The sequence below is a fragment of the Bombus bifarius genome, unplaced genomic scaffold, assembly GCF_011952205.1.
Source record: "Bombus bifarius isolate JDL3187 unplaced genomic scaffold, Bbif_JDL3187 scf7180000009125, whole genome shotgun sequence".
NCBI lineage: Eukaryota > Metazoa > Arthropoda > Insecta > Hymenoptera > Apidae > Bombus > Bombus bifarius.
The window spans coordinates 5,457,020-5,475,636 of NW_022884914.1; the positions used below are offsets into that span (position 1 = coordinate 5,457,020).

General features: G+C 38.2%; 1 long non-coding RNA gene across 2 annotated transcripts in view; it reads right to left on the minus strand.

Annotated features, from left to right (window-relative positions):
- Positions 1-1,112: 1,112 nt before the first annotated feature.
- LOC117213703 overlaps positions 1,113-18,617 on the minus strand; it is a 91,730-nt gene continuing 74,225 nt past the window's right edge. For both annotated transcript variants that reach the window (XR_004488705.1, XR_004488706.1), the window contains one exon: positions 1,113-1,188. This is a non-coding gene — a long non-coding RNA (uncharacterized LOC117213703). The remainder of the gene's footprint in view (positions 1,189-18,617) is intronic.

Here is an 18,617-nt window from a genome sequence, read left to right on the forward strand (position 1 = left end):
ATGAACACGGTTGAGTTCAACGACGCGAAAGAGAAATTTATGCATAAAAGTGGATATAAACACGACCACGAATGATGCGTTTCTAACAGCGTGATGGTTGCTGCGAAATGAAACGGCGACCCGGAGACGAATTTGTTACGGTGGGACGGATTAATGAGGCGATTATTGGAAGCGACGAATTTCAGTCCCAGTGTAGACCTGTGATCACACGTCACGGCCAACTATTTTATCGCCGGTGAACCGACGATCGGTGACCGGTGAAACGCCATAATAGTTTCATTAAAACGTTCCACGTCGATGAGTGTGTGGCTTATTATCGGTCTTTACGAGCGGAGAAAAATAGCTTCGAACACGTAGATGATCACTCAACGCACTAAGTATTATGCTCAAGCGTGATGAAGTTCGTTACTTCAAGGTTAGAAGTCAATGACGGATATAAAATTGGATTCTTTGAGTTAGTTATTAGAAAGAAGAATGATCTGTTACTAATAGAGAGGAATATTTTTAAACGCAAGTGATACAAATACAGATTAGAAATACAATTGATCGAAATGGTATCCTTTTAATTAGCTTCCGAGACACAGATGAAATCAATGAGATTTTGAAAATACGAATTTGAAAGTTTGAATATTTGAGTATTTAAATGTTTGGAAAAAGTTTAAAAAGTTGAAGGTATGAATATTTAAAAATTTAGATATTTGAATATTTGAAAATTTTTTAATTTTAGTACGCGAAGAATATTACAACTTTCCGCCGTGCGTGAGATGTCACTTTCAATAGAAAAGTGAATGTCTTGAAAATGTTAATTTGCCATAATGCATTATGGCAAAGACAAATCATGAATACGAAAAAATCGATGACGTTGCTGATCGAGAAAAAAATTAGTCGGATAATACTATTCCCAGGAATATTTTAATTATCTCGAAGTGAACCTTAACTGTGCCTTACAATAGATGTGTAGAAAAATTAAGATTATTGTATGTCAAAGTATAATTATATTTCAATTCTCAACATAATTATCTTTAAATCTCACATAATTATATTTAAACAAGAAAAACTGTGATTTATCCTAAAGTTCTACTAAAACACCTTGCAAGCACTTTTAAAATACAGTACTTACCATTTTCTTCGAGCAGACGCGCAAAATTGCCCTCCACTTTCTCCACCTTTCTTATTTCTCACCTATACCTGAAAAAACACATTACGATTTAATAAAATCCCAACAGAAGGGCACAGACATCAACAAATGGAACATTCATAATCCCTTTTATAGCTTTCTAACTAAAGAATTAACTGGTATCGTGGCAGATCACTCAGACGACAAGCTCTATCTCATTTTTCACCGTTGATCTAAATTTTTACGCTTTTGAAGGGATTTCTCGATTACCACTTCACCGAAACCGAGAAGCTACTGCGAAGGTGATGCGTCGCAGGCATGTCGATTCGATCGCGGTAAGAAAGGGTTACGAAAATAGGTAGGCCTTTGGCGAAAGAGGTGGAAAGTATCTGCCTCGTCCCCGGAGCTGTGATAAGATGCGAAATGGACGCCTGTCTTTCTTCGGAGACTACGAGAACCACGCGAGCGATGCTACGATAAGCCGATCAAAGAACTCAGCCAGGGAAGGTTGATAGTGTATAGTTCCGCGTACGTGAAGGCCGCGATATGGATTTTCACTCGAGACGGAAGAAAAGCATTCTCGTGGCCATAACAATACCGTCGTTCAATTGCTCTCGTTTTTCGACGAACCACTTTCGTTGTCACGAGGAAGACGAAAGAATGCTAGCGCTGAAGAGACGAGGCTACGCGGCGCATATATCGAACAGAAAGAAAGAGACGTGGGTGGTTGGTGAATGGCACGAGCCAAAGGAAGAGGAATATAAGGTGAGCATGCTTTATCTTGGCTGACGTAGGCCAAGAAACGTCGAGTTCAAGCTGTATCGTTATCTTAGCAGCGATAACGATAGAATGGCCATTGCGGGGGTAGCAGCGCTGGGTGCTGCAGCAGCGCGCACGCTTGGTTCCATGTACAGTGGCCCGGTTCGATCCATCATTCACTCGTTCGAGTGCGCATCCCAACGTACAACCTCATGCAACCGCGTATGCACACGCTTCAATGAAAGGAAGCTGAATCAACTATAACGTTCAAAATCGAATGAAGGAAGAAAACTATATCTGCTGGCAAGGACTCTACTACGTAGACAACTACGTTGAAGCTAACGTTAGGTGAAGCATCGCGTTGGTGTGCATCGTTGTTGCCGATGTTTTAGACGCGTACAGCCGGGTTACTTTACTGACCATCGGCCATGAGCGCGATGTTTCTCCAGATGAGTCGGATATAGTGGAAGAGCGGTTAGATTTCCCTCAAGCCACTGGCAGGCCGCCTCGTTTATCAAGCGCGTGATGAAGCTGTTGGGTTAGGCGAAGGCCTCGACGAGAGAGAGCCACGGCATAAGCAAACCGCCCGGCTTATCTCAAATCGCAACGTCTTGTTAGACTTCCCTCTGTTCCCCCCCGTTTCCGCTGCTTTCCAACCCCCGTTCACCGAGAGAACCCCGGGCTTGCGTCACCAACCCTCTCGCCACCTTCGCCTTCCGTCTTCGCCCTCTTTTGCCTTCACCGCGCTCGTCCTTTCGTTCCTTGAATTTCTCGCGGCGTGTTCAAAGGAGAACCCAAGAATATTTTTCGAGCCGAAGGTCTCTCCTGTCGTGGCATCCACCACCGTACTCTATTTCTTCTTTTTCTCTTCCGCTATGCCAGCTCGCTCGCCGAGACCGTGTCCCGTGCCACCGACAGCGGAAAGAGAAAATAGAACGTGAGTATTCGATAACGAGGCGGCCGGCCCAGTTTCCACTCCTTCCACGGAGGAAAAGCTGTCCGTGTCTACGTAGGCAGAGACGAATTTTTCCGCCGCATTTTCTTGACCTGGTTTCACCGTATAAAGCGGAAGGGATCAGACACGACAAGTTTTCACCGGTTCTGTCGGTATGCTCTGCGCAAAGTCCGGCTATTTCGTTTCCTCCTTCCTTTTCTTATTCCTTTTGCTAACTTTTTTCTCTTCTTCTTTCTTTCTTCTTTTTATTCGCCGACTTCGTTCTATTCGTACTTTCCTTCCTCTTCCTTCGTTAGGTATTTCGCGCGCGTTCGTCGCTGCACATTTGCAACCTTGTTACAGTGGAAAGTCCTGGATCTCTGTATTTGTACCTGTGTGAAGTATTCTTGGAATACAATTATGGTAGCTAATTGTGAGATATTCTAACTCGTGTATGAAACTTTTATGAGCTTCGTGTACGTTACGAAATGTAATCAACTGTGACAAGGATGTAATAAAGAACCATGTGACTTGTTGACGTTGCTAAGGGTTAATCCAATGAGGCGTTATACCAGACTTCGGATGACGTTATGAAGAGGGTCAGATAACAGTCGTAATTAGAAAAAGTCAACAATAATATCGTTGATAAATGACCAAGAAGATTATTCATAGAGTCTGACAGGAAAGAAAGATCAGTTCTCAAACATTCATCCGTATTCGAAGGTATAAATAGAGATATCTCATTGAAATAATGAATGGAAATATTTTAAACTCATGACATTTATATTCTTACCTTTTATAACAAACGTCGTATGTTAAATGTTAGTTTTGCTATCTCGACTACCCGGTTAAACCAAAAAGAAAAAAATATTTTTGCAGGTGATCAACAATTTACCAAAGCCGAGGAACTGGTCGTAGAACGACCTAGTTTGCACGATTTAATATGCGAAACATAAGTTACGAACTCGCGAGGATAATACTAAATTTCCCCTAAAATGTTTGCACATCATCATCTCTTTGACGTGCAACGTATATAGGCTCGCGCGATATCATTTCGTTCCTCCAGGTTCAAACGCAGCCAGCTCACGCTGAGAATTATTAAAAACTAGCCACTTTAACATTCATCCCGATAACTACGTGCGATATATGCGTCAGCTTTCGCGCATCGTTCCGAGCCGCTTATCGATTTCACTGGATTTTCCTATGCGAACAGTCACACACAAGAAAATGCTACAACGATCGAACACACTCTGTTGTGTAATTGGCTTTGCTGAATGTTAGAGATTTATATTCCGAATTGCATGCGCTCGATAAAGCTTGTTGACGCATCAAAACGTATGGTGTAAGTACGATTCTACTGTTGTTTTTGACATTTGATCGCGAAAGTTTGAGTTTTAAAACACTAACACAAAAATGATATTACTATTTTTACGCGACTGTTCTTTTAATCGAAAGGAAAAATTAAAAACGCTTGGATTCATTTTGATTAACATAGTTTCGACTATGCTTTCGTTCGGTAAATAGGGGTTGCTTTTATCTGTTCTTACATTACCAGTGTTTCGTCCCTGCTCTTTCCGTTTTTTCTGACGAGATGGAAAATTTACAAAAATGATATATAATGGTAAAAGTTTGGAGCTAAATTTTCGATAATTTATGGCGATACGAACTTCTCAAAATTAAACATAATACCAAATATTATGGACGATAATGTGTTATATATTTTCTAAATAGGAATCTAGTAACTTCTGTCTGCAACAAAAGTGATAATAAAGTGAGTTCTGAAATTTTCAAAAAGATATATTTATCACTTTATTTCAACAGATTTAGGAAGTGATCTATATAAAGGATAAGTGATTCTTGAAATTATGAACAGAATAGATATAAAAGTTTCCAAGCAATTGATATATCGCAAAGGGATGACAATGGCACACGCTATTTGAGACGACTTGAAGTCGTGAACCAGGATTTCTAGCATTGTGTGTATCTAAGATTTATACAGTGAGGCATCAAAAATTGAGAAAATTCAATTTTGACAATTTTCATTGAAATTTTCAGTATTTTACCAACGTTTGGCACCCGAGATATTTCCAGAGGGAGGAACAGAGGCTACAATCCTGTATTAATTTTTAAGGGAAGAACATTTTGAGTTCAGCGGATTCTACTCTCAGAAAAATGCTGGCCCTGAATTTAGAAACTGCACGAAGATTGTCGCTTGAAATCACTTCACTTGCGAACTTGACGGTTTGTACGCTATAACATTCGAAATATTTGCTTTTCATCAATTTTATGGAAGTTTTGTGTTTGTCAATTTACGGGAAAGTTTGTACTGCATACAAGGATATGCTTGTAGTTACATATGTAGAAACCATTCATTTTAATTCTATCGTAGCTTTCCAAACTCTATCGACGTATTTATGGTCCTTTATCTAAGTGAGAAGCATGTGAAGTAATATTAATAAATTATCACGCCTTCCTAAAATAAAAAAATTCTTAGTTATATTCAACATAGTGTAAAACTATGTTGTGTATGATTGCTTGATACGAGTTGTTGGCACGAATAGACTGTACTACTATAATTACTACTATAATAATAGATTGTATTACTATTTCACCTTTAAAGTATAATAATTCGCATAGTAAACGAAATACAAGAAATCTTGATCTCAAATCAATTACGTTCAGAAATTTAAAACACAAGGACCTCTACCTTAATAGTTAAAAAAATAAAAACAAAGAAATATCCTTTAGATTTATGTTTCAACCACCTCACAGAAATTCGAAGAAATAACACTTGCCCAATTGCAAAACTGAAAAACCCAAGGAACATTAAACTTACTCGTTAACGAGATATACCATTCCATTCTACAAGTAAAACGCACTATCCTAAACCGCAACTTTATGTAGTTACCCTTGTCGCGGAATTCCTTAATCGGGAATACCATTGGTTCGACAACGGAATTGGACAATTAAATGCCGCGAGGACGTTTCGGTTTTCTGGACGGTCGAGTGCACAATAATAACCATTTGCAACTCGATGATCTAGCCGATTTAATTTCACGAAGAACCTCCCGCTAGAACGCTGGTTACTACCAGAACACGTTAGAGTTTTTAAAAGAAGAAAGAAAAAAAGAAAGAAAAAGTTAAAAAAAGGAAGAAAAAAGAATGCAGTAGAAGGCTCCTCTTCGAGAATACCTCGTGCCGGTTTCTCTGTTATGCTAGTACGACCGAGTTTTATTCGCTCTTTTTTTTTATTCCGGCGCGCTTTCATATTCGCACGTGCTCCTTATTTTCCACACATTATACGACCGTGTTCACGACTTTCTTCGCCCTTTTCTTGTCCGCGCGCACGCTTCAACGAAATGAATTAGGCGGAAGGAACAACGTAACGGCTTGGCCTCTCTTTTCTCGCGAGCACAAAGGAACACTGCCATTTCGCGGTGTACCGATCCCCGGTTTTCGAAGGATCGAGAGAAAAGGGGGAAGCATTTCGAATTCCCCGAAGGATAACGCCGGGCATACCGTTGCCAGAACCCCTTTTCGAGACGCGAACGAGAAAATTCTTGCCGGTCCTTTTAGAACTTCCAAAATTGCTTCCAGCTCGACGCTCCGGGAACGAGAATACGCCTCGGGATACCTTTCGCGTGCGGTAATTTAAACGGGGATAAATGAAATGTAATGCACTCTTTCCACGACGTTTCTGCGGGAACAAATAGAATTTACATAACCCTCCTGCGGATGCTTGTGTACCAGAAGTAACAAATTGAATTATACCTTTTTGGATCTCTTCTTTTTGCCTCTTTTCAGTATTTTAAGAAAATGTACATTTCTTGCTTTGTACGGTTCCACGATTGCTGAGTACGTTTTGAATCCCACGTAATATTCTGTTGTAATCAAGATTGTTATTCTTATTACGGAACAAATCTTCATGTAGCTTTTTGTGATTTAAGCTTCGAAGAGTTTAATATAATTAAAAACTTCAGAGGAAAGAAGTATGTTTTTCGTGCTATTACTAAATTATATAACGTAGAATTAATTCATCTCGTTACTGTCGTCCTTACTTGATACAAGTTCTACGATAAAATATGACATTAAAGATCTCTGTCAATAATTTTCGCCACAAATTTTATTTGGCCGTTCTGTATTGAATTTATTTGTTTATTTATCGGATCATCTCGAGAAAAATGTAGTGTTTGAAGTATTTCAATTTCCATGAAACTAAAAGCAATTTTTAGACTTTATATTCATGAAGTATCGAATATTTAACGACATCATATATTTTAATAGCGAAAGTAATTTCTGTTACTCGATCAACTTCGTAAACCCTACGAGTTATTTATCCAATTCCTTTTCACTCGATTCAAGCCGGTATTCCGTCCAGCGCGATAATAATCCTTTCCATGGCGCGTTAACATGTAAACACCGACTTGTAAGTTCGTTAAGGCGAGTTAATTAAGTCGGTTAACGGCAATCTTTGGTGAAAACGGGCGTGATTTTAAACTACCCGCGGTCGAGCGATGGAAACGCGACACAGACTCGTGCTTTCGTCGCGGAATTTTCATTCATTGCAATCGAATCGTGGCCATCGCGAACACGAATCTGAAAAAGAAACTAGGTGAAATATGTTTACGGTAGCATGACTCTTTTACTATCACTGATCTGTAAAAATGAGGTAAGACAGGATTATTCGAGTCAGAAGGATATTTGAGACAAGCAAGGTAATTTGCCTTGTAATTTAATTTTGCATCCGAATTTGATATAAAAGAAAATATATATTAATATACGATCATGATATCGTTATCACTACCGATAAGAGAGATACCTACATCATATTATGAATTACGAAACATAATCGCTGGATTTTTCACTGAAGGTTTCGTTTTGTTTTCTTTTTCTTTTCTGACGCAAGCGAGAATTCTTCTCGAACGTTATGAAGGTATCACGGAAAAAAGAGTGAAAGAGAGTGAGAAGCTTCCTAATCTCGAACACCTGCGCCCTTCATAACTTCCTTATCCGATCAGTTCTCGATAATCCAGGAAAATGAAAACACGAACGTCCGACGTCGAGGAAGAGAAGCGGAAGAGAAAAATGAGAAACACTCTTTTCGAGGCGGCGAGCACGGAATTTATGAACTGAAGCTGGCATTGTAAATCTTAAAAGCATTGAACGTTCGTAACATGTTGCATGAAAATTAATCTCACGTCGAGAGCGATCGGCGAAGGAGGAATCGATACATCGTTTCGGTTCTGAGTAAGACTGTTTCGTTTCCCCTGGACTACCTTTCGTTTAACGTATTGCTTCGAAGATACTTGCCACAAATATTACTCAAATAGAGAATAATATTACTACTTGAAGATCAATTAATTATTTTTAAACAATATCAATGACAACCAATCTTTATACCTATAGGAAAAAATGTAAAAGCCGATATATACATACATTGGAGCTCACTGATGGAAAGTCAAAGATTGTTCTGTACATACCTATAAGAAATTCTAGTCAGATACCACTTTCCATGTTCTGAAAACTCTTCGACAAAAAATCTCGAATAATTTTCCCAAACAATCAAATTCACATCCTCGGAACAAATAATAAGACCGCCAGAAGGAATCTCCTAATACTCACACACCGCAAACATGAAACGACTTATTATTAATAAACACGTCCCGCCCATGTCACTTCAACTTATCTTCGGCTGCACTAAGAATTCTTCCATTAGTGCAAAAAAAGTGAATGGCCATCGGTGAACTCCCAGGTACCACATATAGCGCTTCGTGATTTCTCCAAGATGGCGCTTTGCGTTTCAAGTAGCCAGCTCTTTTTGCTTGGTTGAAAGAAAACGGCGAACCAGCGTTCCATGGCAGAAATTTAATTAGCACCAATCCCAGTATCCCGTGGTTCGTTTCGTCTTGCCGGTCCACGGAATATGAAAGAACCGGAGACTATTGTCATTTCGAAGCTGCGTCGCCATCAGGCGAGCTAGAACGAAGAACAAGATAGGAAGGAAAGAAAAGGAGGAAGAGCAACGGCACGAAACCAAGAGGAACTCCGTGCGCCGTTAAAGTAATATAAACGAGAGGATTATCGGCCAAGCTCCCTCCGTTTCTTCTTTCGCGAGCGTTAAATGCACACTTTTTCTATCCTACTCCAGCCACTCATCCCTCTTCCATTCCCTAGCTTATCTGGTCGAGCTTCTGCCTTCCAACTTTTCTAACGTTACTTTCTTCTCCTAACCCCGGCGATCCTCGTTCCTTTGCGTTTCGTCCTGCTCGAGTCCGAGTGCGGTTCGCGAGGTCTCTCTTTTCCTTTCGCGTGCTTGGAGATGTGAAATAGCAAAAATTCCGAGTGAACAAGGATTACTCGATATGCGGCGCGATAACAGATACGCGTACTCTCGGTTAGCTACCAAAAAGTTGCAGTGCAACGGTTTCTTGCGCGGTTTATTGTCGACGTTGCGCGACATTTGTACGATGTACTCGCAACGCTTGTGAAAGGATCGCTTTAAATAGATGTTATACGTACATGGAATAACTGTAATATTTAACTAGTCCTTTAGGGATATCAAACGTTTCGTTCCTATGCAACACGCAACGTAAGATAATGATGTTTCATTAACTTTAAATTAGGGTGATCTTCATAATTTTTTGTAATTTTTTACTTAAATATCCCAGAACTTCGCAAGAAAGTTAACATACTTTAACCTCAGAATAACAGGTAATTAATAATAATCAAGTTGATTATAGTTTAAAATTTTTCTAAATTCATTCATTTCAAATATTATTTCTACATAAACTACACACTCAAGTACGTCGAGTTAGACTCATTATAAACTTGATCAACTTTTCCTAACAAGTCTTCTTGGAAAGCTTTTTGGTCTCTTTTTGCGACGTGGAGCTTTCTTCCTGACTCTCCCGATTTCCTTATAAATTATCTCGTTAAAGACTTCCGGTTTGTTATGCGTCGTACATCTTGTAAAAAATTTATCTCTACTGATGCGTCGTTGCTGATAAGGATGTAGAACGAATCGCAAATAGCATTAAATATGAAATATATGCATGTACCCAGCCTCATTTATTATATACATGTACAGCCAAAAAGAGGATTTTCAACATTCAAATTTTAGTTCAATTTTAAACCGAATTCTTTTTTCATTGTTCTCGTTTTGGAACATAAATGTCCTAATCTCAAGACTCTATATATATACGTCCCTGTTTGACGAAACGTCGATATGTGAAATCCTCTGACATTTGACGTCTGACTGGATTTACGATTCGCCTTAAATTTCTTTCAGCCACGTCACGTATAAGCAACCTGCGAGACAATCGTCTGACGACTAAAAAATCCTTATACAAACTTTGAACCCATCCGCTTTTCGTGTATCTCAAACATAACATGCATCGAGGACATTCATATTTTTCCGGGAACGTGATAACTTACTTTGGGATCGTGTCGTTTTTAAATTCATTTGGTTCCCCGTGGACAGCTACGATCGACATCTCTACGTGAAACATCGTTCCAATATCTTTAAAAGCGTCCAGGATCCAGGGACGCCCTAAATTTCCATTTGTTTTTCATTATCACGCTCATTCTACGTTGAAAATTCCGGTTCCAAGCAATAATCGAATTATCGCTTTTTCGCTAGCCATTTGCGACCTCGAATGTTAATCGAATTTCGACTCTCGAGCTTCTGTCGCGTGGCCTGAAGAAAATCGATGGGAAATATAGGAAGTTCGATGAAAGGCTGGGAAAACGACCAAACGAACCAAGAAAGAACGATGAAGGACAGGAGGAGAGGGGAGAGAGAGAGAGAGAGAGAGAAAGGGAAGAAGGTGAAAAAATAAAAAATCGCACGCATTAACCGAAACTTAGGGTAACCTAATTTGATTTGCTAAGGGTTTTTGTTGCTCGTAAAATCGTACGGCCGAGTTTCGTGATCCATTGGCACTTAATTTCCGGCAATCGGTAGCTCGATTTGGTCTTTAACTTCCTGTATTTATCGAGCTTTCAGCAGCCATTTTCTATCGCTTGAATACGTTGCCGCGAAGCGAAAATAGGATTTGCATTCTAGCTGGACGCATCACGGCAGAACGCGTCAGTTGATTTTGCGGTCTGATATGTGATCCATCGGTAAGGGACATAGTCACGCTTTTGCTCTCTCTTTCTCTTTTCACTATTTCACTCTCGCTATCATGCATACACGGGATTTATACCTATCCTACTGGATAACAAAACTCCATCTGAGCGACGTATCAAAATTATAAATAATTATAAGTTAAATGATTATCTCATTCGATGTAAAATTGTGAAATTGTTAGCAAAATTGTTAATATTTTATAGAATAACTAACAACTTTCAACGCTCCACATAAAATCTAATAACTTTCAATGTTGCATATGTAATCCACATTATAAACTTATAAGGTCTGAATCGAACATATAAATCGAATCTTTTATGCAATTCTTATTAAATCTCCCTTTGAATGCCAAATATAATCTGTAGACGACTTTTATACAATCACACGCAACTTATTTCCAACACAGCGATGCCAATAGAAAACATTTAATTATTCGAAATATAACGAGTAAAAGTTTAATTTTCAAATAACTCCTTTTAATTCCGTTTTATTTGACCGCTATCGCAAACGTTTGTCGCGAGGTACACTACACGCCACTGGCAGTTGAGGGCTTTTGTACGAGATTTTCTCTCAAGCGAAGCGTGGAAAACGTCGAATACCGTGCGGCCCTTGGAATTACTCAATTCACGAGAATTACTGGCCGCCGTTGAACGAACTGTTAACGCACTAGTAGCTTTAAACGCGATAAATTGAACCGGCAATGTAGAAGAAAATTCTCACGATCCTTTTCCTCCTCTCTGTTTACGAGGTTCAAGTGTACACATTGTTCGTTCTATTCGGAAAGGGAAAGCGACACTCGCTCGGCCCGCTGTTAGTCTAAATCTTGAGGAAATGGCACTTGATCCTTACCCTTCTTCGCAATACACGAGCACGAAGGGCCTCCTCTCCAAGTGCATTCGTCGATACTTCCGATAGATATGGATGCAGTGTTTATCCGCCTGATCGGAACCAGTTCTCTCCCTAGCGTACGGTTGTGTACGTAATCCAATTGAAAATAGCGATACATTTTCTCGAGCAGACAAACGGTAAAACGGGAAAGGGACTCGAACCGATGCAAATGTAAATAGTAATCGACGATTAAAGGGTCGTGCAACATCCTGAAAGATTCCAAGATGTATCGCTACATCCCTTTTTTTTTTTTATTAATTTTTATATCGAATTAATTGTGCTTCATTTTTATGATGCGTCGAAACTTCGTTATAATTTTTGATACAGTTTATATTTAATACACTAGAATTTTATATAAATGTTGAATTTTAATTGGATACTAATTATACTGCGAGTAATAAAATTGTGCAATATTGGAGCTATTATATTTAATTTTTATGACACATTATAACATATCTAATGTATGTTTTTGTGTAATATGAAATAACTTCTGTTTTATTATGTTACATGTTTTATCTTTATTTCGAATCAAATTATTTGTACTTTCCGATTATTAATTTCGACCATTAATTTCTGTCGTTCAATTATTTAAACTGTTATATGTATTCATTATTTTTCGTTGTTTCATCACTATCTTTCAATTATTGATTTATTAATTTGTAAATACGGAAAAAGCTGTTGTTACAGAGTTGCGATTAATAATAAATAGCTTTAGTAGATTATTGTGTACCGGTACGATATTTTATGGCTGATTTTTAAATGCGCCATAAATTCTTATTCAAAGCGCGGTCTCGATCAACTATGCAGTGAACAAGCAGTGAACAAGCAGTGACATGCAAATAGGAAATATTTTCCTTTTACGCGTTTTATTAGTGTGATCGTTTATTCTCTTTTTCATGTCTAGTCTGAGCATTCTGCGTCATTTTACTAGTAACGAGCAGTCACGAAGTACGGTACAATGGAAATCCTGCATTAATTAATTAATTCAGAAATTTGTAATTAAAAGCAATGAGAAATGATGGAATTGAAGGGAGATCGAAAGCAGCCATCGTATTTTATCGTTTTGCGCAATGTTATAGCGTGCATCATAAAACTCGTAACTACGTTTCAACGAACTAATTTTTAACGTACAAAACATCCATATCTATAAACATATCACCACATAAATAAACACTTTATAATTTGCAATTTACGAAAGATATTTCAAAATAAATTCATTTTTTTTAATTTAATTTTTAAGGCTGCGTCATTAGTTTTGACTGACATTAAGCTACGTACATATCAGATTAAATTAAACAATTTAACATATCCCAAGATGAATTTAAAGACGTTCCAACATGCTTTAACATTTTTAATCACTTCTTTGAGGTTGCTAGTAATTTGGTATAAGTTTTCTTCGCGTTAGCATCTCCAGTAGGATAGGATGATGTTTACTATCCAGGTCTTCGTGTTTTGATAATGAACTTAGCTTTAACAGGAGTGGAAATAAAAATTTTCTAGTACTTTATTAATCCAATCTCGTCTCAATCCTTGCGCTACTCTTCGCGTATACAAATTACTATATCTCTAAATATTCTGCAAAGACGAAAAAGTCCAAGGAAAAATTCTTTTCTCCATATTTGACCCAAATTGTCCCAAGACAATCTTCACTATCCTTGCAACTTCGCGAAATTGTATTTTGGGTTCATAAACTAATAAATTCAATATCCCTCTACACTTCGAACATCGATGCGAAACGCTATGTGGGATGAAGCAATGACAATATCAGTTGTGCGTTCGAACGATGTGCAAATTTCACATGCGATGGAATCATGTTTTCTTCGGAAGGTTATTGGTCAAATCCGCGAATTGACAACGCTCGATGGGTTTATAGGTTAGCTGTTCGCGAGTTACAACGGCGCTTATCTGACCATCCAAATAGACGTAAAATATCCGTGAGTAAGATTGATTCGCAATGCGAGCCCATCAGTATATCAGAGTTCTATCTTTGGTGCGCGCGTCAGAATTTCAAGTGACTATAATATACGACACGACTTTGCAGAGCTTTGATTATTAGCCGATGGCTGTTTATGTAATGTAATGAGAGAACGAATTGAGTTGTGTAATGCAGTAACAGAATTAGAATTTTTGTATTAATATATTAATTAGTATGGTACAGGTCAAATTGTTGATAGATGTAAAGACATTAATATAAAATATTATTTGTCAGATGCCTGTGACATCTTTAGAATACATACTTAATCAGTTGCTAATGAATTTGTTAATTATTTGTTTATCGCTCGTGTTACAGAGAAGAATCCTTTGTGCCTTTAGTGCGTCTTAAATTTATTTAAAAGGCGAATTTAGAAATTAGATTTAGAATCCAGAATTTATCTCGAAAGCTTAGAACGATAGTCAGGCAAAGAGCTACGTTTATTCGGAATAACGACCATAAAGATTCTAAGAGATGTTACCACAAACAATAGACGATATTGTGCAGTGCACTAATATTAGAACGCAAACATAACATTTTATCTTCGCAAAATTGTCATAAACTCTCGCCAACGAAAATCCACACGTTCTCGTTCTATCGAGTAGGATATCCATCAAGCTGTTCAATGAACAGAGGACGAGTTTCGATAGCTTTTGTTCTTTGTTTCGATTCTATAGTGGTTTCAGGAATTTGTATTTTTCATAGATTCATTAAGATGTTCCGGTGATTTAACCTGATACACGAAAAGCTATCATCTGTCGCGTTTCAATTTCCGCTGGAAATTCGGAATCTCCGTTGCGTTTCGAGATTTCATTTCTGTTTGAGAGAAGATAGATTAACATGGTAGATACATGGAATTGGAAGACCCAGATTTGAAGTGGAATTAGTTTTATTTAATTATTACTGAAATTGGTTTTGGTACATGCTATAGCTTTAATAATAAATGTTTGTAGAGTAATACGCGGTTTTGAGTTTTCGGATTGCAAATGGTTTAAAAGAGTTGAACTTCCGATTTAGTAAAACCATCTTAGGCGGATTTACTTTAGGGGATACAGGTGTACCATATGGTCGCTGTAAACCCGCTTACTGAATTCTTACCAGCTAATGCTTAGATCTGTGTGGTCCTTAAGGCTGCGTGACCTCGAAGGAGATTTTGTGTCTTACTACACAGTAATCAAAAAATAAAATCCTAGCTTACAAATTTAAATAAGACGAGGAGTAATTGTCAAGTGTAATTTTATATTATATTTTATATACAAGTAATACGTGAAAGAAAATATTGTCTGTATTAATACGTTATGTGTACGATATTTTCGAAACTACAAGGTGTAAAATCATTTTCTTGTTCACATTTAATATAATTGGTTTCAAACTACGTAATCTGATTCGTGTGCTAATGTTTGAAAAATTAACGAGCATATTTAACTTCGGATTTCGCAACCTCTTTTTCCGGCATTCTATCTTAGCCATCTAATGTTTTTGTAGCTTTATCGTATTTCATTACTTAGCATACATTTCCATTCGTTTCACGCTCTTGGGACCATTCACTCCGAAAATGCAACGAGTCACAATCTAAATTTAAATTTCCGAAAATTCTATTTTTATCAATACGTTTAACTGAACATGTATTATTTCATGTAAAAGAAAAAAATTAAAATATTTCTTTTCAAAAATATAATGTGTTCTACGTTTTATCCGCGGATAAAATGTCTCGTGAATTGCTTTCTACTTGAATCTATGGACATCGTATCTCGCGTTTTAATGAAAAAACACACGAGATATCCCAGGCAAAGCGTCGCATAGAACGGACATAAGAGGATGCAAGAACACTGCAAGCAAATTGCATACAAGAACACTGTATCGCGAAATATCTCTCCATAGGGTTTAACAAAATACACCTATTCGTAAAGAACACAGGCTTCTGACGTCAAACTTCGTAATTCATCTACATCATAATCTCGTATGTACACATTTTTTAATGCTTTCACATTGTGATCCTTACAAAGGACATACTCAGCTAGATGCTGTTACTCGTTAATCCTCTAAACACTACTTCTTTAAGTCCGTATTACGATGATTAATATCTATGTTTGGAAGGGAAGACTTTCCACGAAAACATTTCCATTAAACGAATCCGCCCCGAGAAAAAGAAGAAGAACGAAGACACATGGCTTTCGATTCTTTTTCCAAACATTGGTCGCTGACGTGTCTCCTATCGGTGTACACAGTCAGAGGGGCTTAGAACTGGCAAGCGTGGCACGCAAACACTTGAAAATCTGCCAAAACACCACAAGCACGATTTAATCACGCCGCGCCGTATGTCTGCCGGAATGCTTGGTAAGCTGGAGCGCTTTCGAGGGATCTGCCAGAGTCGAATTGTTTATTTCCTTCATAATTTAACGCAATCTCAAAGAGAGTCGTAGGAAGTAGCGTGGAAAGATCGCTCACGCGCGTGTGACATCGTGTTGGAGCAAAGACGCGACGAGAGGGAAGCATGGAGTCAACCAAGGTACGAAGTTGCACCGGAAACGAGGAATTCGTTTCGTCGTCTGTGCTGCACTGTTGGCCAGAAAAAATGTACAAGGACTGGGAGGAGGGTGACGGGGGCCTTTGCTTGGCCAGTAATTACGAAAAGCGACAGAACAGAATTTGTATGCACGCACGCGTATCGACCGTTTCTATTTGGCATTCCGCGCCATCGCGTATTTATGCGAGCCTTGGAGCGTTAAAGTGAATTGAAAATTTCACCGGGCCACCCTCTGCTACGCCGGCGAACGTGGTTTCCAACTTCCGTCGTTGCGGATTCCGCGCTCTTTCCTTCGTTCCGGTGTTCCCGCATGCAAGCGCACATTTAATCGACCCTGTTGCTCCGCGGCCTATCCTGTTCTGTGAAACGATTCATAGTTAAATATTTCCGAGAACCGAATTTGCTTTCAATATCGAAGTGGAATATAATTTCAAACGCGAGCCTAATGGAATGTTGAATGAAAATTATATTTCGATGGCGAAATATAGGTTCGCAGAATCTTGTTAACGCTCGTGTTATTATAATGAATGGTTCGTATACCTGGATGAAATTAGATCACTTTTGTGGCTAATTTTTTTGACTAAATTTTTGACTAAATTCCTTCGAAGATCGAGTTAAACAATTATATGTTTACTATATATGGATGTGTTCAATAACTTCAAGATATCCTAAAGATGAATTTTAGACACTTATTCGTCGTATCATTGAATGTCTCTTTAAAATCTGAATTCACATCTTTCGTGACTCGACTGAATGACTAATTAGTTACGATACTTATCTACATTATTTCTATTCCTATTTTGATGCCATTGTGTAGTTGCATGCAAATGCGTAATTTAGGATTGAATTAAGGAACGTGCGTATATTGAAAATGGCTGAGCCCCTGAACCAGCTTGGGAGTTCGCAAACAAGTGACCCTATTTTGTGAATGGTTTCAACAGTGGTTAGTCGTAATTAGTAGGTCAGAAGGTGGTCATGTATTTCAGAATTTGTGTTTATTGAACCGATCTGTTTCGTGTACGAATAAAACGTGATTACTGAATGAAATACGTTACAACTCTTGGAATCGGTGAGTGTAGTCAAGATTCGTTGACCTCTCCACTTAACCCAAAGGGTTAATTAAAGTTCAGGTTCGACACGTTTGTTGGCGATCAAATGTTGAGAAGGTCATAGATGATGATGGCGTTCGATGGCATTTTATGCACCTATCGATTTAATTATTCAACGAGTTTTTACAAATCAGTAAAAAAATCATTCATTATCGATCGATTCAGAGGAGAAGGAGATATGCATATTTTATAATTTCAAGAATCGATCGTAATTAAGAAACAAAATCACGAATAACCAATTTAATAACTTCTTATATTCAACTTTTGCGCTTGATATCTGCGAGCACGTAATAAACCATGGAGTTATCTTCCGAGAGCCATATAAATTCATAAATAATTTTACGCAAGTGGAAAGATACGGTCCAGGAGGAAGCGTTGCTGTTTTATCTGCGGTCGCATCTGCAAGGAGCAACGTTGCGTCGCGGAATCGAAGGGGAATACGAAATTAGTTCGGTATTTTACGTTTATATGCTGCGAAACAGAGCGCAAAAAGCGCAACTGCTGCGTTTTCCGCAGTGCCGATTCAGATTCAAGGAATCGTCTACCATAATTTAGCTGGTGCACTTCCACGTTTGCTTAACCAGCGATTGTACGATTACAGGGGTACAAAAGGGAAGAAGCAGAGTAGAGAACGAAAGGAAGCAGAAGGAATGGTAGCAACCACTACGGAGTAATAGAGTCGGAGAAATAGGAGCACGCGTTGACGAAATTTACCATTTCTGTTTCTTTATCTGGTTTCTACCTATACGGGATGTAGCAGGGTTTAACAATCAGGGTTTAACAAACTTTGTCAACGTTTTTTATGTACAGAGCAAAAGGCATTATATAAACATAGCTCACTTAAAACTGCATCGAAAGTATTTTTATTAAAAGCTTTCTAGTAAGAATACATACTATAAAGAGCACGATGCTTTGATGCCCTCTGTCTATATAACATTTTTTATTTGATTATACCCATAGAATACACCCATAAAATTTAAACCTTAAATCATGGGGAATCTCATACAAATCCTTTGGCGTAAGCTTGTACGTGTGCTCACGTAGTGAAAGTTTCATCATGATGTCGAGACAGAAAATAGGAACGTCAAAACATGGAGGTAACCAAGCTCCGTGTTTCGGAGACTGGCAGTTCTTAGCAGAGCACATAAAGTAAGACAATCCTGTGAAACAATGAATAACA